General features: G+C 39.8%; 1 pseudogene; it reads right to left on the bottom strand.

Annotated features, from left to right (window-relative positions):
* Positions 1-22,439: 22,439 nt before the first annotated feature.
* Positions 22,440-22,556, bottom strand: LOC132625258 (5S ribosomal RNA; annotated as a pseudogene).
* Between the last annotated feature and the right edge of the window lie 1,021 nt (positions 22,557-23,577).

Raw genomic sequence — 23,577 nt, forward strand, 5'->3', positions numbered from 1 at the left:
TTCATGACCTAGGATAGAGGTCATACACCCTCTAAGTCCCCTGCCTTAAATTTTTTGTAGTTTGGTATGATGTCTGTGGAAAATTATCTAACCATGTGACTAAAAATGGAAACTTACCTTGAAATCAGCTCTCTAGACCAAACTGTGTTCATCTAGATGTTGTTTGGGGACCATTGTGATCCATTTAAGATGGAAATTGCTTCTGAGTGTTATTATTTTCTCCAAATTATAATTTGACACTCCTCAGAACTTGTCTTTTGGAAATTGAGGCTATGACTAGCCAAGCATGGCCTTTAAGGATTAAAAGTTGTAAAATGAACCTATTTTGACCTTAGAATGCTGAACTGTGACCATAGGATACCTTGAAACCTGTAATTCTGATTGTTTATTCCTAAGTTTTAAAATTAGAAACTAAATGGAACCTATTGATGCCGAGAGCTTCTAAAATGAACTTTAATTTCTTATTTTTGTCATTTGATTTTCAAGACTGTAGGAGAAGGACTTGAGTTATTGACTAAAAAATAGAATAATGAATCTAGGGAAAGGATTAGTGTTATTGGTGATTTTATCATGTTCCTACCTTATGTCCTGTTTGCAACTTGACTGCACTGTCCAAAGTTGCCAGTTGTGTCTTGTATTCCCCTTATACTAATATTGCTTATAGCTTATTCAGTCCCTTTACTTAACATGACCACCTAGTAGACTAAAATGAATCTTAAAACTGAAACCATACTTAGGTGATCCTGTTTGTACTTGACTTACTTGCAATGTTTAGTTACTTGGCCTTGTTTGTTTGTTTGTTTGAATCAAGTCTTGTCCAGTGAACCATCTCCTGCACTTAGGACAGTGCCATGAACCTCTTTGTCTCAGTTTTGGAGTTCTTGAAACCTGTCACTCTTCCTATTTGAAGTTTCTTTTCACTTCTGATTTGCTTGTGACTTACAGACCATTTGTCCAGTCTCATATTGGTTACTTGTTTGCAATGTTCATGTTGGTTTGTCACCTGTGACCTGTATTTTGCACTTGGGTTACTTATAGACTACTTGGTTCTCTTTGCCTAATATGATCACCTAATAGACTAAGTGTAAGGAGTCTAAACTAGGACTCGGGCTGTTTAAAAGATTGAGTGTGATACTTGCTTTTGTGATACACCTCCCCCTTGTCATTTGCTTGTGAAATCTGGGATTGTCCCATATGCATTCTTCCTCTTATTTGCTTGAACCATGTCTGATATTATTAAGGGCCTAGGATAGTTCCATGCCCCTTTAACATGATCTCTGAGACTTCTGAATACCCTTATGGATGTTGTCCTTACTGAATTATTCATAGGATGCTATCCATACTTGCCTTTACATGTGCTTGTACCCCTTTTCCAACTGTTGAACCATGCTAGGACTTGAGAGTTAGTTTAAGACCAAACTTTCCCTTTAAGATTCTGCCTAAGTGTTTGGAGTTTGTTATAATTGCTATGGTTTAAATTCATATTTTTGCTTACACCATTACTTTAGACTAAGTTTAATCCAAATCTCCTTGATTGAAGCCACACTGTGAACCTATGAAACTTAGAATTTGCTGAACCTAATGTAAAGCCAAAAATTGAAGTCAAAACTGCTTAAAAAGAGCAAATATAACACCTACTTATGTGTGCCTTTTGTTTTTTTAATATAGCTTGATGGTGAATTTTTGTGGTTCATATGTATGATTTCCCACCTCTGTTTGCTTGTTTGAATCAAGAAATTTTTAGTATAATGCTTTTGGAACCCAGAATAGTATCCTAACCCTTTCTAACCATAGTCTGGATTCTTGTGGACCTGTAATTGTTTCCACATGAGTTTCCCACTATTGGAAGCCTGTTGTGACTGCAACTAAGATCATGTTTACATCTAGGGTAGTCTTATGCTTTCCATTTACTTTACTATGGCTTTGGATCTTGTCTTGACTACTCATTGCACCTTAAGTCCCTGTCTGTTTTCTATGTTTGTGCATATGCCCATCTTGGGAGTGGAACCAAGCCAAAACTATCATTTCAAAACCCTGCACTTGAATTCTCTCATAATATTGATATTTAGCCTAAAAACTAGTATTGGATCAGAGTTGGCATTTCACATCTTGTAAAGGATTCAACTTACATTAGTTGGATCCTTTTGCATAAAGATATGTGCATTCCTGGTATTTAAAGGATACACTACATCTTGGATTTTTGGAAAACATTAAATTGACTTGAGACTAAGTGGAGACTGTATGTGCACATGCCTTACCTGGAATGTTTGTGAGATTGTTTCCCTTAATTTTCTTTGACTGTTTTGCTACATTTAAAACTGAGAACCTATTTTAAAAGCTGGGGGACTAAAAATGATAAGTGTGAGGACTGAAAATTTATTGCTTGTGCTAGAAAGAAAATTTGAAAAAAAAAAGGAACTACAAGTTTGAAATTATAAAGATGCTTTTTTCTATTTGTTGATTAACTTGGCTATTCCTCAACCTTTGCTTAGTGTGTTATCTTGTATTGAATTCTGTAATGACCCGTTTGTTATGGCTCTTTTGGCACTTCCGCCACTTTCGAGCATTGATTGACTCACTTTTGACCCAAGGTTGACTTTTAGGCAAACAAACCTTTTCCGGAGTTTCGTTAACTCCAAGGGGTCCGGATGATTGTTTAGAGCTTGTATGCATGATCGGTTCAGTTCCCACTGCATTTTGGTGCATTTTAAGACTTTGGATGTGAAATAGGAAGTAGGCACCGGTGGTTGACTCGGTCAATGAGACCTCTGTTGGAAATTTTGAGACCACGAGTGCGTTCATAGCGTATTTTTGTATGGGTTTATGGGGTCTGATTGTGAGCAGGTGGCCTCGGGAATAACCCAAAAATAGGATGAAAGACTTAGAAAATTAAGGGATTTTTGGTGTCTGGTGCCCGCAACGGCGGCACCAGAGCCTCCCCAACGGTACCGCTATGGCGGTGTAGTGACCGCTAGGGAGGTCATGAGTAAATTCGGTCTCACCGCTGCAGCGGTGTCCCAGCCGTTGTAGCGTCACTCCCTCCGCCGTGGCGGTCACAGGCAGGAGAATTTCATTAAACGTGTCTTAAAATAAGACTTAGACCCTCATTATGTCATAACTCGATATTGGAGCTTGGGAAGCCTGTTCTTGGGGATCAATTGAGGAATTTCTTAGAGGTAAAGTAATCACTTACTTCTCTTTAATCATTATCATCTTAGAATCATCCTTTACCTTTTCAATCCCTTAAAAGTTGAATTTGAAGAAGGGTTTTAGGAGACTTCTCCCTAGGGTTATAATTGATAAAATTGATGATGTTAATACTAAAATATGATGAATCTAAGCTTAGTGATCATATATCTTTCACTTTTAAGCTTGAATTTCGGATTTGAAGAATTAAGGTTCATACCCAATTTGGGGGTTTTTACTAGAATCAGATTTGGGGATAATTCTTGAGCTAAATCAACAATTAATGATGGGGTTATTATTACCTAGGATTCAATTTGGTATTTCACCCGTGAATTTCTCGTTTCGCCCCTGTGGGCCTATTTCCCCAATTTCTAGGTTTAAAATTGACCTAATTGATATCATAGCAATATTAGTATCATTATTCATGATTTCTAACTTATAATTCGATTATGCGTATACTACTTTGGTTCTGAGCTTCAGAGAAAGGGCAAGGCGATATAGTGACTTGTTGGTGTTGTAGTTCGGCAGTCCAGGTAGGTTATGGTTTACCTTTGGTGAGACATAGTATAGTGAATCACATATTTTGATTATGATGTCAGAGACAGCATGTGAACCTTCGGGTGTGAAGTTGGGATGAATATTTCCTTAGGTTGGGCCCTAATGTGTGTTGGGACTAGCCACCCGTTATATGCGTTTGATTGCTTAATTGTTTTGGCTTGATGGCATGTGTAGTTGGTAGATAGCGAATGTCGTTTGTTGTCCTGATTTGGATTGGATTGACATACCCGTTGTTGGTATTTGTACTATGATTCATTATTGGCGTGCCCACTGTTGGTACTTGGGTTATTGATAAATGTTGGTATACCCACTATTGGTATTATGATGTGATATATTATTGGCGTACCCCGTTGAGGTACTTCTGATATTGAGCTTGCTTATTGATGACTGACATATGTATTGCACGCATTCTCTCATATTATCATACACATGGCCGATATTCGGTGATGATCCGGTATCGTTGATTGAGCGAAACTGATATTTGATAAACTCTTTTACTTGAGTGATTGTGAAAAAGGTCGATGTCCGAAGATCTATTCCGGAATCGTTGTTTATGTGAAACTGATACTTGATAAACTCTTTTACTTGAGTGATTGTGAGTCCGAGGTTCAATTCCGGAATCGTAGATTTATGAAACTGATATTTGACAACTCGTTTGAGTGATTGTGAGGAGGCCGATGTCCGATGGTTATGTTCGGGCATCGTTGTCGCATGGCCAATTCCGATGTTATCCCGGATTGATTGTAGTGCATGGGCTCCGCGGGTCCCCAGAGTGGTGCCGGTGAGACTCCCCCTGTGAGCAATTAGCCAGGGTCCCGTCTGTCTGTTTGGCAAAGATCCGGGATGGGTGGCACTCAGAATTCACGAGTCACACTGGGTTGTGCTGCCGGGACGTCGATATTTCCATCCGAAGTACATGGGTACATCTCATTTGCATAGCATGGCATGGCATCACATTCATACCATTATTGCATTGCATTGCATTATGACTTGAGTGAGATGTCGTGATGACTGTATTGTGATGGATTGTGTTGTTGATTCTATTTTGTTGATTGTGCCAGGATTAGATATACTCAGACTTATTATATTGGGGCTAGATACTTACATAGGTGTTGATGGATACTCGATTACTATTATATTGTTCCATGCGTGATTGGTTTACTTGTTTATCTGTGTTATTTTCTGAATTGTGGTAATTATGCTTAGTCGGCCTATGATGTGTAGCAGTACTGCTGTTTGTACTGACCTGCACTTACTGCATTCTTTTATGAATACAGAGTATCAGGCCGGATCTACTTCTCTGACTCGTGGCTAATCGACTCTTCAGCTTCTACTTGAGTTTTCTAGGGTGAGCATGGCGTCCGCTGATCTCGAAGACGCTTCTATTGTTTATGTCTTACTTTCCTTCAAGACATGATTTGAGACATTTATGTATTATTATTCAGACCAGATTCATTCGTACTTAGATGCTCTTGTATGACCAGACCAGATACTGGGTGGATTAATTTACTTCCGCACTTATCTATATTATATTAGACTGTGAGACTTACGTTACTTTACTTCTTCCGCTATTTCATTATATTTATTGATTGTAAACGTTGAGTTAAGGGTTCGCCTACCGAGGTGGGAATGGTAGGTGCCCGCATGACCTAGGCTAAAATGTGTCGTGACAAATTCTCAGTGACATTGCACATTCCTGAGTCCTGTTTGGGATTGGCATAGTTGTTTGATTAGGAAAAAACCTATAAGGGTATAATGCAGTTCTGCTTTTCTCCTTTGATTGGGTATTATTATGTCATTTAGCATAACTGCTAGATGCAGCCTTCACTTGTGAATTACTACTCCTTCCTACTTGAAACTGTGTAAAACTTGAAAGATTCATTCACTTAGCCAACATTAGAAGACTATGTGGAGCTAAGCTTTGAAAACGGATTGAAAATTGCAGTTTTGAAATCTCAAGAAACTGATTACTGCCCTGAATGACCCTGTTTGGCACTAGCCTAGATTTAAACTTTAGGTCCACCATTCTATTTGTTATCACCTCTGAACTCTGTCAAAATAGGCTTAGCTTGACTTGAAGGTTTTGTTTGTGACTGCATTTGTAGAAACTGTATACCTATCCCTAAAACTGAAACTTTGAAAAAGCTTTTATTAACTAAGTGTTGCCTTTACTTTAGTCTAGATTAATCATGAGTTTCAAGCGAGAAATTGACTCTTATAATTGGTTGTGTGCACTATGTTCTGGATACTGCCTCATATACATTTGTTTGGCTTAAGACTATTTGTTACTTTCTTATCTTTGGTTGAGTTGTTATTTGTTGTGCTTATCTGAGTTTGCTAGCTTAGAATTCATAACTTTAACTGCCCATCTACTTGATTGTTTGTTGAATATTGAGTAATATGAACCTGGGAAATTTAGCATTTTTCTGGGAAGATTGAGTATCTTGTGAATGCCTAAAAAGGGGTGTTTGAGAGGAGTGAATATTGAAGGGTATATAGTGTATGCTGGTTGTATATGGAGGGTATGCCCTTCAGTGGGTTTTGCTCTCCATATGAAGGTATATCACATAGTATATCATGTATACCCTACAGTTTGACACTTAGAAAATTTATGCCTATTTAGTAGCTAGGCCTATCTATTGTTTTCACCTTATATATTTGAGAGATATGTTCCCTTTCTGCATAAACTGGCCCTCCCTATTTGTTTAATAATTACGGGCCTAGCACAATTCTGTTGTAATTTAATTTTTGGCATTATAATTTAATTTATGTCCCTAAGTCAAATACTAATACAATGTCTGCCCATTTTATTTGTAAACACCCTATCCTTTGGTGGGTTTAATGAGGCCCACCAACTCACTTAGATCGAGTCAACCTCATTATGGACAGGCTGAGCAATTGGAGCAGATTTGGAGCGAATAAGTCTAAAATTGTATTTATTTTCTGTTGGGCTTGGTAGGCCCAACCCCCTTACCTCGTATTATTTACTTAGAAAATTGATGAAATGTGTTTATTGGAACCTTTAAATGGTCATGAAATCTATAGTTGCTAAAACCGTTTTTAAGTTATAAAAATTAATTTTCGATAAACGTAAACATGCGAAGGATTTTTGAGATTAAGACTGCCTTACGGATAAAAAAATAAACATTCTTTGAATGCAAATCATGATTTTGAACAAAAAATGACGATAAATTTTGTGGACTTAAAAGGCAAAAATAATTATGGACGTTTTGGACCAAAATTGGACTTAGACTATTTTAGGATTAACTTGGACTAAAAAAATCTAAAATATAAAATATGGCTAAAAAATGGATAATAATAGTATGCCTAAAAAATGATTTTTTATAAAACTTAAAAACTAAAATTTTTTTTTCTAAAACTCGGGTGGACTTACGTTGTGTTCTACCTAGGTTAAAGGCCTTTGGGAGTTAACCTAGGTGTTCTAGTCCGAAACCCAATGCCCAATTTTGGGCAAAACTCTACCACTTTCGTTTCTTGAAATGTGATATATTTTACATGAATGACTAATTCTTTGTTGCGGAAATTTAACCGAAATAGTTTTACACTATAAACAATTTATAGGTATACTATTAGAACTGGTAGGTCAATCGTATTTTACGGATCTTTAATACTGGGGTGCCTAACACCTTCCCCGGGGGATCACCAGAACCCTTACCCATACTTTGGTTAGATTAGGATTCTTTTAAAATTTAACCGTTTTGAATGAACTCTTTTCGAACTTGTTTTTCCTAATTTCCTAAAACTTAGACGGCGACTCTAAAATAAAGTCCATTTAGAGCACCATCACGTAGAGGTATATTTTTCCTTTTTCCTGATACGATTGATAACCGTACTTCCCAATGACACTTTCCTTTCTAAATGAGGCAAGTGCAAATACGAATTAGAAAAAATATCACCCGCTACAACCGCGCCGCGCTATAGTCGGCCGAGCACTCACGTAGATGTGCACACCACTGTAGTGGGCAGGTTATGATGATACCCCGTTCGCGGGATGCCCCGTATGAGGGATGATATGATATATGGATCGGGTTGCACGTACCGCAACACTAACACTTATATTATATATGTATGTATGAAAATGTTTTTTTAAAGGCCAAGCATGCATGATATCCGCCTTAAGTGGCAGTCAGATGTACAGGTTATCTCTCTTATCTCATGCTTCCTCATATCCTTATTATATTATTATTCGTGCCTTACATAGTCAGTACATTATTCGTACTGATGTCCTTTTGTTTGTGGACACTACATTCATGCCCGCAGTTAGACAGAGAGACGGATCAGACCCTTAGGCCGCTTCATCAGCGATTGTACAGAAGTGCTCCATTTGTTCTGGAGCTATAGCTCAGCTGGTACCATTCTTTTGTGTATATATGGGCATGGCGGGGTCTTTTCCCGTCCTTATGATTCTATGCACTCCATGTAGAGGCTCGTAGACAGATGTATATAGTTAGATGTTCTGTAACCTCATCGGCTTATATTTGTACATCATTTTGGCAGCCTTGTCGGCTTGTACATATGGGCATAGTTGATGATGTTTATATAGACGTGCATATATTTATTGAACTCGTGTCTCTTAAAGTTTATGATAATTATGAGTTAGCCGTGTGGTCCACCTAGCTCTGATTATGAGAATTATGCTAAGAGGTGCTTGGTAGGTTAGCTCCGGGTGCCCGTTATGGCCCTCTGAGTGGGTCGTGACAGTTCCATCTACCAACTATGGCATCTAAATGAGGGGGGGGGGGGGGGGATGAGTTGGGTAGAAACTGGGGTTTCTTAAATAAAAAGCGTTATGGAAATAACAAAATAATGAAATATTACTTTATTATACTTATTGTGTATAAAACAAATTGGGAAAGAACATCGAGAAACATGTAGCTTTAGATGCCAAGATCTTACTTATCATAGCAGGTACGTGACCATTCAAGAGAATAATAGTTACATGGTTATCAAAGATTCAAAGGGATTTGTAAGGACTTAAATAAATGATTTGAGATCAGCTAATATTTTCAGAAACAACAAATGTAAATTAAAATTGCAAGCAACTAGGGGTAAAACTTTTCTACTAGGTGGATATTTTTGTAAAGTCCCATAGAGCTATGATTTAAGCTGAATTTTCATAGCGTGACTGATGATATGTCATTTAACATACAATTTGATGCGTTTTACTTCATACTTCAACGTGTTTAAGTGTTTAGAGCAGTGGATAATGATCTATTAATCTTGATTATAGGATTTTTATGTGCAGAGAGTCATAGGTGAAAAAGGAGTCGAATTGAAATGAAATGAAACAAGTACGAAAAAATTTGGAGGGTAGAAGCAAGGTTGGAGTGTCAAAATTTGGAGTTGGACAAAGTATGATGAAAGAATTACGAGCTAAAATAGTGAAGTAACTCCCCATAGCATGGCTATCGCGTGAAAAATAGAAAAAGCACCTGGAAGCCGAAGTAGAGGCTCGTGCATACAGGCATCACAATATGAAAGCTGGTAGAGTCACCTAAATCATATATGTCGCACATCCATCTTGCCAGGACACTGGATAACTAGTTCATGCCTTGTGTAGCACAAGCGACACGGCATAGCAAACAGTCTTTCGAACTTTGCATTAAGGGCATTATGGTCATATAGCGCGAGACATGATATAAAGACTCCAAATCTTACTTTCAGCTGCATACTCGGCCCAGGAAGGAAATACACACCATTGTTGAAGCAATTTTGAGTTAGCAAGAGCCTCAAGTCCATTCCATAAGATGAGTCGAAGAAACTCTACTTTTTTTTTAATCTTTACTTCTATGGATATAGTTCTGACAATAATGTATGTATTTTTATTTTTGTTATGAGTAGCAAAACTTTTTGTCTAGGTGTCACACTTTAAATTCTTGGTGGACAGATCGACACCAGTTCCTTAACTCAATCAAGCTGACCTATGCAACATAAACCGATGAACATGGAAGATACATGAAATCGAAATGGGAAGCATTTTTCACGACCCAACCCGCCGTGATGGCACCCACACTAACCCCCTTGATGGGCGAACCATCCCCTTAACTAATCATTCAATCAATAACCCAATTATAAATCAACAACCACTAAGTAAAACCATAAAATGTCTCGTCATGCCATAATAAAATAAAAGATGCGGAAGTCTAACTATTACAATCCCAAAGTGTGAAAGGCATCGTACAAGGACTCTAAAACATAAAGTTGTCTAAAGAATAAATATCTGTCTATAATTATCATAAATGTCTGGAAAGGAAATAAACATCACTAAAGAAGATCTTCAGGAGACATGGCATGGATAAGAGCTTACTCTCTGATCTGGATAGGAAATAGGCTAGATGTGAGGTCTTGAAGAAGTCTCTGGCACACAATCTGCACTCAAATAAAAAGTGCAGCAATGTAGTATCATTACAAATACTATGTACCGATAAATATCATAGGCTGACTAAGATTAGTATCATGCATATGTTCATAAAATCAACAGAATAGGCAAATAGGCACAACAGCACATAACCAAATAATGTCCTCAACAGTCATACACTAATCATAGAAATAAGAATGAGTCAAATGCGGTGCAATGCAACCAAAGTAAGTATTATAATTGTACACACACGCTAATGGTATTGTATACCTAATAGTCATGACCTAAAGGGTACCCATGGTGTCCATGTACCAACCCCTCTAGAACTGACCTCGGATCACGAGCCCATAACTAGGCCACATCCTCATCCCCTGTCAAATGTGCCTTCATATATGTATGTTTCGGTATCTGATCAAAATATGCATCTCAACGTATTCTAGTCCAACAGTCAATATGGAATATGATCAGTCAATAATTTAATATCAATAAATGCAAGCACCATGCTGCAAGTTATAGCAAGACTTCGAAAATCAACTCAAAACAGCACAAATATGCAACCATCTAAATCAACAAAAGGAGTATATATTGACTCTTTCCTTATCATAACACAACAATTTTACCTTAGGTTTCGATATATATAAGCAATGGCGACAAGCTCACATAAGCAGCAATCATGCCAACCTAAGTACTATCCAACCAGACATCATGTCCAAAGACCTAATCATTGCTTTCTCCCATCAATTCTACTTCATATACAATCAATTAAACAAAGTCTAACTCAAGTAAACCATAACCTACCTCAGATACAGAACTGGAACAAATGCAAGCTACTCCGCAAGAGCTTTCCCCTTTCGTAATACTTCAGATCACTCTAAGTCTAGCAATATAACACTAAGTATGCAATAGACCTTCTAATCAAACAAGAACAACAATTGGGGAAGAAGATCCAATTACTTCTACCCTTCTCAAATAGGTGAACTATCACTTAATAATGAATTCATCATAATCTCAATCCCAGTAATCATAATCTTCCAATTTATAGGATTCTATCCAATTTAACCTTTTCAACCAGATTTTAGTACAAAGTTCCCATTTTTGGTGAAACCCTAAGTCTCAATACACAATTCTCATCATAAATAATCAATTTTCCATCCTAGAAAGTGATCACCTACACTCCTAGATGATTAAACAATAATAAAATTAACAACCCATCAATTATTCAAGGGTTCAACAATTCTAGGCTTCTAGTCTTTTCATCCACCATTAGAGAATCTTAACTACCATATGAACTTAGAGAGATAATGAAATGAAAAGGAAAAAAGGTTAAGACTTACCCTGAAAACTGAATCCCCCAAGACTCTAGGAAATTCGCCTCTCACTGTTTTGGGAACAGTTTTTAGAGTTATGTGGGTAATGTCTCAAATTTTGTAATATAAAAATGGGTTTCTATCTCCCGTCGACAGCAGCAGTGGTCATTTCTTTGCTGCAGTCTCACTGTAGTGGAAAAGCCCACTGCTATGGCGAACCTCATTAAATCCAAATTCCCGTGGCAGCAACCGGCGCCCCGCTGTGGCAGACTCGCTGTAGCAGCACACCGCCGCTGCAGCGGTCGCATCCTACCAATAAACTCTGGTTTTTCACCCAAAATCCCAACATCAATCTAAGGCCCTATACATACACACCAGACATGCAGAAATATGTAAACACGTGCTACAGACTCACCCGTAGCCTTGAAATTCCAAACAGAGGCCTAATTTACAAAGTCAATCCCCCAACGGAAATAAAATAACTTTTCAAACAATGCACAATATACAATCAAATGTCTTTATTTCATAATTATAGCTCCTTAAATTTTCATTTAGCTTACTCACAGTCTTGGAAAGGAGCTCGCAGGGGTAAAATGGTCAAAATGCCCATAACGACTTATCGGCTCATTACAACATTTCATAGAAACATTTTAGTACATTTCCTTAAGTCAAAAGTGCAACGACCCGTTTGGTCATTATAGTCTCTCCGGCATTTTCGCCCGTTTCTGAGCATTCATTAGCTCACTTTTGACCCGAAGGGACGTTGACACTCTTCCCAAGGTGTCTAGATCGGACTCGGGAAACTTTGGCGAAAATATAGGCTTAAAGTGAAAAATGGTTGACCCAAAGTTGACTTTTGGGAAAACGGACCATTTTCTTATTTCCGTCGATTCTCAGAGGTCTGGACGGTCGTTTAGAACATGTATGTGTATTTGGTTCAGTTCTCAATGCATTCGGATGCATTTCAGGCCTTAGGATAGGAAATGGGAATTAAGGCATCAGGGGTTGACTTGGTCAACGAGACCCCCGTTGGAAATTTCGAGACCACGAGCGCGTTCGCAGCGTAATTTTGTGCGGGTATGTGTGTTTGTTTTGTGAGCAGATGGCCTCGGGAATAACCCGGGATTTCGATTGAAGACTTAGAAAATTCGGGAGATTCTGGTATCTGGTGCCCACAACAGCGGCACCGCTGTGGCGGTGTGTTGGCAGCTGGAGTGGCCAATGGAACCATTGGGCATACCGCTGTGGCAGTAGCGGCACCACCGTAGCGGCATCGCTGTAGAGGCATCTCTACCGCCGTGGCGGTGACAGGCAGTTATTTTTCATTAAATGTGTTTTAAATAAGTCTTTGACCCTCATTATTTCCTGTCTTGATATTTGAGCTTAAGGAGACTGTTCTTGGAGATAATATGGAGAAATTCTTAGAGGTAAACCTTGCCCAATCCTTTACTCTTCCTTAATCACAATTATCTTAGATTTCCCCCTTCCCTTTAACAATCCCTTAGAGGTGGAATTTGAAGAAGGGTTTTAATAGACTTTCCGTTAGGCTCATGTATGAGGAAATTGATGATGTTTATGTTAAAATTTGATGAATCTAAGCTTATTAATCATATATCTTCCACTTTTAGCATTGAATTTCGGAATCAAAGGCTTAGGGTTTATACCCAATTTGGGGGTTTTGCTTGAAATCAGAAATTAGGCTAATCCTTGAGCTAAATCAATAACTGGCGGTTGGGTTATGATTACCTAGTAATTAATTTGGTATTTTTCCCCCGAATTTTCCGTTTTACCCTTGTGGGCCCGTTTCCCGATTTCTAGGGTTAGAATTGGCCTAATTGAAATCATAGCAATATTAGTATCATCTTTCATGATGTCTAATATAGAATTCGATTATGCTTAGACTACTTTGGTTCCGAGCTTCAGCGGAAGGGCAAGGCAAATGAGTGAGTTGTTGGTGTTACGGTTCGGCAGCCCAAGTAGGTTATTGTTTACCTTTGGTGATACTTCTTATAGCGAAGCACATATTTAGATTATGATGTCGGAGACAACATGTGAACCTTCGGGTATGAAGTCGGGTTGGATATTGCCTTAGGTTGGGCCCTGTTGTGTGTTGGGACTAGCCACCCCGTTATGTGTGTTTGATTTTTCTAATGTGATTGTTTGATGCCTTGAGTAGTTGGTAGATATCAGAATATGTGTTATTGTCTTGACTAAGATAGGATTGATATACCATTCTTGGTATTCGAACTATGATACATCGTTAGCATACTCGTTGTTGGTACTTGTGATATTGATATATTGTTGGCATACCCGTTGTTGGTACTTGTGATACTGATATATTGTTGGCATACAACTGTTGGTATTGTGATATGATACATTGTTGGCGTACCCCGTTGTTGGTACTTGTGACATTGAGTTCTATTGTTGATGATTGATATATGCATGGCATACATTCTCACTCATTCATGATACATGGCCAATACCCGGTGATAATCCAGTATCGTTGATGGAGTGAAACTGATATTTTAATAAACTCTTTACTTGAGTGATTCTGAAAAGGCCGATGTCTGAAGATCAATTCTGGAATCGTTGATTGTATGAAGTTGATATTTGATAAACTCTTTTATTGAAGTGATTGTGAGAAGACCGATGTCCGAAGATCGATTCCGAAATCGTTGATTGTATGAAACTGATATTTGACAGACTCTTTTACTTAAGTGATTGTGAGATGGCCGATGTCCGATGATCTATTTTGGCATCGTTGTTGTATGGCCGATTCTGATGATATTATGGAATCATTGTTAGTGCATGGACTCCGCGGGTCCCCCAGGATGGTGCCGGTGAGACTCCCCCTGTGAGCAATTAGGCAGGGTCCCGTCTGTCTATTGGGCAAAGATCCGGGATGGGTGGCACTTAGACTTCGCGAGTCACGCTGGGTTGTGCTACCAAGACGTTGATATTTTCATCCGGAGTACATGTGTACACCTCATTTGCATGGCATTACATTGCATTCATTCCATCATTGCACTGCATTGTATTATGACTTGATTGAGATACTTGGTGATTGGAATGCTTGATGATTGGATTGTATCGGATATATTCATACTTGACGTATTTGGGTTAGATGCTTACATAGGCGATGACTGATACTTGGCTGTGATTATATTGTCTTATACTTGCTAGATTCCTTGCTTATGTGCTTTATCTTCTGAATTGTGTTAGCTATACTTAGTCGGCCGATAATGCCTACCAGTACTGTTATTTGTACTGACCTGCACTTGCTGTATTCTTTTATGAATGCAGAGTACCAGGTCGGATCTACTTCTATGACCCGTGGCTGATCGACACTTCAGCTTTCTCTTGAGTTTCCAGGGTGAGCATGGCGTCCGCTGACCTTGAAGACTTTACTATCATAAGTCTTATTTTTACTTCAGAGACATAGACGTTATGTATTAGTATTCCAGATTGTATTATCCTACTTAGATGATCTTGTATTATTCAGACTAGACCCTGGGGGTACTTACTGTCTTCCGCACTTTTACTACTACCTATATTTATATATATCGTGAGACTTACATATTAATTGATTTCCGCTACTTAACTTTAATCAATTCATGTATTGGTTCATTGTTGGGATGAGGGTTCGCTTACTGAGGTGGGAAGGTAAGTTCCCACACGGCCTAGGCTAAATGGGTCGTGACATGTTGGTATCAGAGCCCTAGGTTACCCGTTCATTAATACAAGAGCGTGTCTAGTAGAGTCTCACGGATAGGTACGATGAGCTCCGTACTTATCTGCGGGAGGCTATGACATATTTAGGAAATCTCACTTTCTTTCTTTCCGCCGTGCTACTTTATTCAAATTGGTATCTGGAAAATCAAATTGATATATGACTCTTACCTCTTCTCCCACAGATAGTGAGGACTCGAGCAACGATGGCCCGAGGTCAGGTGCCAAAGACCGCAGCTATGGCTAGCACCCAAGGGCGCACTACAGCCAGAGGACGCGGCAGGGCGAGAGGCCGCGGGGCTGCCCCAGCTAGGGGTAGAGCTCCTATGGTGGGCCAGCGACGAGAGAGGTCTCCATCTCCCGAGCCCGAGTATCAGCCGGGTAGAGACCAGGCCGTAGACGATGGCGTGGCCCCAGCACGGACACAACCTGAGGTTACTTCTGACCAGGCCGTGCATGACACTATGGCCAGGATTCTACTTCACCTTGATGCCCAGCAGGAGGCCGTCGGTGTTACTACTCCCGGTGGGGGTTCACAGACTAGGGGAGGGGCGCAGACCCCTGAGCAGGGACCTACACGGGCAGCACATCCCGCTACAGTCATGGCTCCTTGCATTGATGCTATACCCGCCCCTAGCGAGGATATTAGGCCTATAGAGGGTGCCGTTATGACTACTGCAGATCAGGACTTGGTGGGGAGATTCAAGAAGTTAGAGCCACCGAGGTTCTCTGGTACTTCGTCTGAGGATGCTTATGAGTTTATTCTTGATACGCATGAGTTGCTACACCGTATGGGGATAGTGGAGACCCACGGCGTTGATTATGTGTCCTACTAGTTTTGCAGCGACGCGAAGACGTGGTTGAGGTATTTCGTGGCGTGCAGACCTGAGGGTTCTTCTCCTTTGACTTGGACTCAGTTCTACTGGGACTTCCTTGAGAAGTATGTGCCTCGGTCTTTAATAGAGGCTCATGGGGAGCATTTTTACACCTTGAGCAGAGGGACATGTCCTTGGAGTCCTATGTGACCTGTTTCCTTTATCTGGCCCGTTATTCTTGTCACGAACCCTCAGACGGGCCCGTCGTATAACTATCTTCCGACGGGTCCTGCTCTATAGAAGTCACGAACTCTAGGGGGATCGTCTCGGGGTCCTCGGAAGGGTCTGTCTTAATAGAATAGCAAGGACTCCTCCTACTCGGTCCTGGGATCTGTGGTCCCGAATCCACCCTAGGGGCCTTCCTGGCACCCCCACTGTCTGAAGCCGATCTCTTCATCTCTGTCAAGCTGCGCTTACCTATAGGGAATAAGGGTCAGAAATGATCTTTCCTAGACTCTGTCTCTATCACACGATCTAAGATAGAAGGAAAGGTCAACGATTCCTAAATGCCCCACAGTCTCCTGTTTAGCAGTGTGGCCGGCTTCACACCCATAAACAGGACTCTACCGGACATGGTCTGTAGCCAACCCTTGGATGAATTGCTCTGATACCAATATTGTCACGACCCAAACCGATGAGCTGTGACGAGTGCCCGATCACTACTGACCAAGCACCCCTATACGCATGCCTACTTCTCACTAATTAACTTGGGCCCCTACATAACGAAGAACTAAACTATATCGTCTACTGTAAAGTTAACATAATAAACTTTGCAACGAACGCTCATAACTCGTGCATCTATATAAACAACCATATGTGCCAAGGATAACAGTGTAGGCCACCTAGGCATTACGTATGTTGTACAACAAAATAAAAGCTGACATAGCGACGTGACACTCCTACTATACACAACTGTCTATAGACCTCTATTGAGTATAAACTGTAGAAAAGACAGGATAAGTCCCCTGTCATACCCATGTATCTAGTTATCAAGATAGCATACCAAAAGTGCTGCAGCTCCGGACTAATGGAGCGCACTGATTGCTGCTGAGGGGAGGTCCTACTAGTCTGGATCATCTAGCTGGCTACCTGATCCTGCGGGCATGAACGCAGCGTCCACAAGAAAGGACGTCAGTTCGAACAGTGTATTGAGTATGTAAGGCATGGATAATATCATAATGAGAGACATGAAATATAACATGAGATAAAAAGATAGCCTGTACATATGATTGCCTCATAAGGCGGATACCATGCATGCTTAGCTTTCCTTAATTTTTTTTCCATATATATAAATAATAGTGTTGCGGAACGTGCAGCCCAAATCCATATATCATATCATTATATATATTGTTGCGGAACGAACGGCTCGATCCATACCCATATATCCCGCGTTCGGGCATCCCACATCCGGGACAATATCATAATATACCAACTGATCAGGTGGTTATGCGTATATAATGTCTCGCCCTTTTTCCCATATCCCATATATACATATATATACATATAAACATATATAATATAAGTAGCATGCATGAGAGACCAAATAAAGGTTGTTACTTTATCAGAGTGACGTAAGGTCGGTAACCTCCGATTAAATTATGGAACAATCATCATCCCTAATATCTCACCTTGAAGGAACAATTCGTAAGGTGAGATCAAAAATAATAATGAAATCAAGGGAATTAGGAAACAAACTCAATAATCCCATCATACCATTTAAAATCATAACCTTTGAAATTTCCAGAAATAGGATCATTATCATCTTGAAAATATAATCATCTTTAGCGTCATAAGAAACTTTAAGAATTATGAATCTCTAGCTTGTGGGAGAAAGAACATCATGGAAAATATGTATGAGTTCACAGGAAAGGTGTCATCATTGTCATCATGGGCATCATAAAAAAAATCTTGTCTTTAATATCATAAAAACCTTGAGAATCATGAACTTCTAGCTTTTCGGGAACAAGGATGTTATGGAAGACATGTATAGAATCGTAACGTAGGAATCATGCCTTTAGAAAGAAAGGGACTAGCCTTAACATACCTTTCGGTCTCCTTAACTATTTAACGTTTATCCTTCCAAGCTCGCAAATATACATATAACCTATTCGTAGCATTGTTAGGCTCAATGTCATATGCTCATCCTAAGTCTTTGATTTAATTCCATTTAAAGTCTTCCGAAATTCGGGCAGCATCTCCCCTGTTTATATGCCTAATCCGAAATCACCATTCAACAGCCAACACAACAACAATAACACCACCAATAACATCATCCTTAATACCAAAATACTCCATAAAACATTCCACACAATGTTTTTCCAAATTCCTCAACTAACCAACTTATTATATGACTGTCTAATAATTTTACCTCCGTAAATAAACCGAAACTAATATTAATAAGGAGATATTCATACCTTACTCACTCTAGAATAGCAATATCTTAACTTTCCACCTTGGATTCAAGCCAAAACTCGATGCTATATGATTTTATAATCGCAACTATACGTCGTCTCGACCAAAATCTGGGGATTATACTCGATTTATGTTAAACAATTTGTCTGTGGAAGTTGGTGGAGGTTTCCAGAGGTTTGGAGAGGTTTAGAGGATATTTGATATAAGAAATAAGGGGGTAACCCCTTTTTATAACGATTTAGGCGCGTTCGCACAGACCATTTTGCTGTCCTGCCAGCCCAACTTGCAATGCCTATATCTCCTTACTCCGATACTGTATCGATGAGTGGTTTGCTCCATTGAAAACTAGACTTCATGAACTTCACTTTAGGCTTTTGATTTGCCTCAAAACTCATTATATTATAAAAGATATCCTCTCCTCAAATAGGGTCAAAATTGCTCCTCATATTTTCTCCAAAGTTTAACAAGCTTAATTTCCTTGATTCACTTTCCCTCCAATTCTTCTGCAACTTATTATATGAACTTAAATCCTCATAAACATAAGATAAGCGTATCTAGTCTCATGTAGCCTTGGAGGTAACTCCAATGTCCATACTTAAAATAGCCAACACCTACGAATTTCAATGTACAGAACTACGGGGTGTAACATTCTTCCCCCCTTCAAAAACCTTCGTCTTCGAATGTTTTAGTCGCAAATCCACGACGTTCTCATTGATTTGTTGGAGCGACTGCCCTTCTCCTATACTCTGATCGCCTTATCTTTAACATAGGTTTGTCAACCTCTTCTCGTTCCCCCTTAACTCTTTATTGCACTCTCCCCTAAATTCCATAACCCTCTGTTCTCATGTAAGTAATCAGAAATCAATTAATACTTGGATATCGTTCTTCTTCTATTAATGTGGTCCTAACCCGCAACTGCTATGGCTAACCGTTGATTTGTAAGTACTTCTTCTTGCTGATAGACAACTCTCTTGTTCAACTAGGGCGCCTTCCTTTACTTACTTCTTGGTGTTATGGCGGGATATCCCTTCTCGCACTCGTCGATCTTGTATACGTACCACATCATCTCTTTGTAGTCCATTGATCGAACCCCTTGATTCTTTACAAGTACCATTTTATTACCGATGAATCCCTGCTCTTAACGGTTACTTACCTCGAACTATCCATTCAAATTCTCTTCCAAACTCAACTATAACAATGTCCTCAACACAATCTCTTAAATATGCAGATATATTGTTTCCTCACCATCTTTATTATTCCTCGTAGCAGGGTTACACTTGTGATAATCAATACTCATAATTCAAACTAATTCATAGCTCAAAATATCTTCGAACTCGTATTAGAACTCTTCCTTTAATTTCTTATCCTCAAATCTTTGTAATGTAGATCTATAAGCGTAGGACTAAAGAAAACTCTCACTTAACCACAACTTCCTTCCAACACGAGTATACGTATCCTTGATTCCCTTATACCGGTGATCGCTTAATTAGCCTTTATTCTTCATTGGCTTTCCATTGTTGCCCTTACACTATTTTATTGGGCATTTCCTCACGACAATTGTTGATATAGCTCTATATCACATGCCCCCATATTCAGCATCACTGGCAACTCGTGAGATACTCGCTAATCCCTGGCGGTACTGCTATCTTTCTATTCATAAGCGTACTGCCTCCCTCCTCCTCGGGGATTGCCAAACTGCCTATCATTATCCTTTTTGTTAAGATATTCATTTCTTCTGGCACTAAGATTCCCTTTCGCAGCAACCCAATTGTCCTCTGTACTCATTTCAGTTTTTCCGTATGGCTTGAAAATTTGTCTTATCCTCTTTGTTACCCTTCAGAATACGTCACTGTGTAACTAGATGCGGTCCCATTTTCCCCAGTACGAGTGATTCGAACCACGGTCTAGAAACACCACATCTCACCTTAACGAGAATAATTTCCTTTGACTGGTTAATCCCCTTACTTCCCTATCATACCTTCTTTCTCATACCTGCCCCATAATATGCTTATTTTCAATCTGTTTCTGCTTTCTCCTGATACACCCTTGATATATCGATACATCTCAAACTTTGGTAAGCTACTACATTTCTTTCTTTGGACTTTGCGAATGCCATAATTAATTTCAGGACTAAATCTGCTCTCCCCCCCCCCCCCCCCCCTTTTAAGGATGTTCTTATACACCAGTAACCTCTAAAGATTAATCATCTTTAATAATCACCTAGTCGACCTTAACAATCCTGCCACTCCTCAGTTCCTTATAATGCTGGAGTTCCTTTCATCGCATGGTTTGACATATTTTCTTTTCTGCTAGTCGAAGTTTGGTATCATTCAAATGCTCATTCATATCAGGTCCACTACAGGTGCCTCTTTTATTGTCTTTCCACTTCTACCTTTTATGACTAGTAATTCCTTGGCTAATGAATTAATGGGGACAGCAGAACTGATTAAGCTCTTTATGGAATGTCCACTTATACCTCGCTCCTTTAACCCTAGTCTTTTTCCACGACCATCTTCTCAACACCCTTGAAATTCTCTGGCTTGCTCCTTTAACCCTAGTCTTTTTCCACGACCATCTTCTCAACGCCCTTGAAATTCTCTTGCTCTAGGTTCCCAATTCCGATTTACGCCTATATTATACCGTTAAGAGTTAATATCTCACACCCTCCATTTCCACAACTCGTCTTTTCATTCGCTTAGATCATTTGTCCGTAATTCTCCTTAACTACTTATTTGCATCATAACTATGTGTTATAGTTCTTCCAGTGTCCTACCACTTCTTGGTCTTATCATGAAATCCTTACAAAGTACATGCTTTCCCTTCTTCTTTTGGTCAAGCCTTCATCTTTCTTTTTTCCACTACGGCCAATTCATACTTATAAATATTCCCTGTGTATCATCATTTCCTTTATGATCAAATCTCTATATTTTTTACAGAGGTTCTTATCCCATGTCACTGATATGTTGTCTCCTGGTAAACTTTATTAACTTATTATCCTCTCCCTTGTCCTTGGTGATTGCTCGATTTTCTCGGATCAATCCATTAGTGTACTTTTCTTACTTTCGTCCTCAGGGGTTTTGAGTTCCTTTACTCTTAAATTCTCTTCCCCACTTGCCATTTTATAACATTGGCCCTGGACATCATAGAATATTCTTTCAAAAGTGCAAATCCGTTCTATCTCTAAGTCATCTTTTTGGGAGGGCTTCTCCGTTTCCGAGGTAAGTGTGGCATGTTATTATGACTATGCATTCACCTCTTCAGACGCACCTCAAAAGTCAGAAACCCCTTAGCATCTTCAGAAAACCTGCTTATTCTTTCCCAATTCACATGCCTCTTCGTTGTTACTGCCCTTCAGTCCCACTGATCAAACCCTGTTTTCGAGCCCCATACATTCGTCTTCTCTTTACACACTACCATACTCTATTCTTTCTGTATTCTTACTTTTGAAATTCGTCCAAATGGTCTTCTACCTTTACCGTCGTCCTGAACTCTCTCTCTCGAAAGCTTTACTTGACCCTCGTGATCAACATACTCGCCTTGCTCACACTTCTCCTTTTCTCAGGGCATCCTAACCTTCTTACTCTTGTATACTCACTTTCTTCTTTTCCCTTATGTTATTGCATCAAGCTTATCCAACTCTATCTTTTAGAGAAAATAATGTCAATTTGCCCTGTAGCACTTGCCACTTAAACTTCAATACCCTGTTCAATCAGTACCTTTAACATATCGCAACATCGATTTTCGGGGCACACATACTAATTAATCGCGCATAAAATATCGTATATACCTCTACTAACACCTTTCTTACAAAGTATCCCCAACACTATTTAAACTCGTCCTAATTCTGTAGCTGTAATACGTCTCTTCTCTTTTTGTCAAGCCAGTTCTCCTTATCTTTCAATCATTTAGAATTTCCAACCGTGAGGTTCACACACTTCTAATTTCCCTCAAGCTATTTTAGTTCCTTATCCTTCTCTTATGTCTGGATTTGTAGGACTTCTTAGCATATTTCCCAGGGGGTCACCCATCCTAGTACTACTCTCGCCCAAGCACACTTAACTTCAGAGTTCTGATGGGATCTGGTGCGTTAGTGCTGGTATGATCGCATCCGTCCAGCTGCACGGCCTTTGTCACATGACCTAAAACAAGTTGGAGTTCTAACAGGTCCCAAAAAAAAATTCGGTAATGCATCTCCCTCCGGATTGGAAAGGTCTCTTACACTCCTGACCAAGCAAATGCTGGTTTAGCCTTTAGAACTCCCAGTAATAACCATTAATCAACACACACGACTGCCTTCCATTCCTAATTTTAGTATTCCTAGTGGTGGCCACAAAGATCTTAGTCGCAGTTACCTATAAGTGCTTCGGTTATCGGTTCCTTTAAAACTCCCATTTGTCAACTATTAATGATATCCTGCATTAATTGTGCACACATAAAAACTTATTCAATAAAAGACTCGTATACATGTAGCCGGCCTGTCCTGATCTTGGTCTGGAGGGCTGTAAAGTGAAGTATCCTCCTCAACGACCTCCCGCCATCTGCTGGTCTGGACCTCCTCATCCGCCCCATCTGAATCCGAGGGGTACGAAAATCCTAGCAACTCCTGATTTACCGAAGGCCAAGATAAAGGGCTAGAATAAGCGGTAACACTCATAGGCGTGGCCACGCTAACATAATGCTCCACCATAGGAGAAGTTCGAAGGGTGAACTCTAGTACAGCCTCGGGAGCCTCCTCCACCGGCATCACATATGAACCCTCAGACGGGTCCGTCTCATACTGATCTTCTGATGGGTCCTCCTCCATGGAAGTCACGAACTCTGGGGGGATCGTTTTGGGGTCCTTGGAAGAGTCTGTCCCTCCTACTCGGTCCTGGGATCTGTGGTCTTGAATCCATCTTGGGGGCCTTCCTGGCACCCCTACTGTCTGAAGCTGATCTCTTCATCGCGGTCAAGCTGCGCTTACTTACAGGGAAAACGGGTCAAAGACGATCTTTCCTAGACTCAGCTTTATCGCACGATCTAAGATAGAAGGAAAGGTCAATGATTCCTAAATGCCCCGGAGCCTTCTGTTTATAAATATAGTCGGCTTCACATCCATAAACAGGACACTACCGGACATGGTCTGTAGACA

This window comes from Lycium barbarum, chromosome 12 (genome assembly GCF_019175385.1).
Source record: "Lycium barbarum isolate Lr01 chromosome 12, ASM1917538v2, whole genome shotgun sequence".
Lineage (NCBI taxonomy): Eukaryota > Viridiplantae > Streptophyta > Magnoliopsida > Solanales > Solanaceae > Lycium > Lycium barbarum.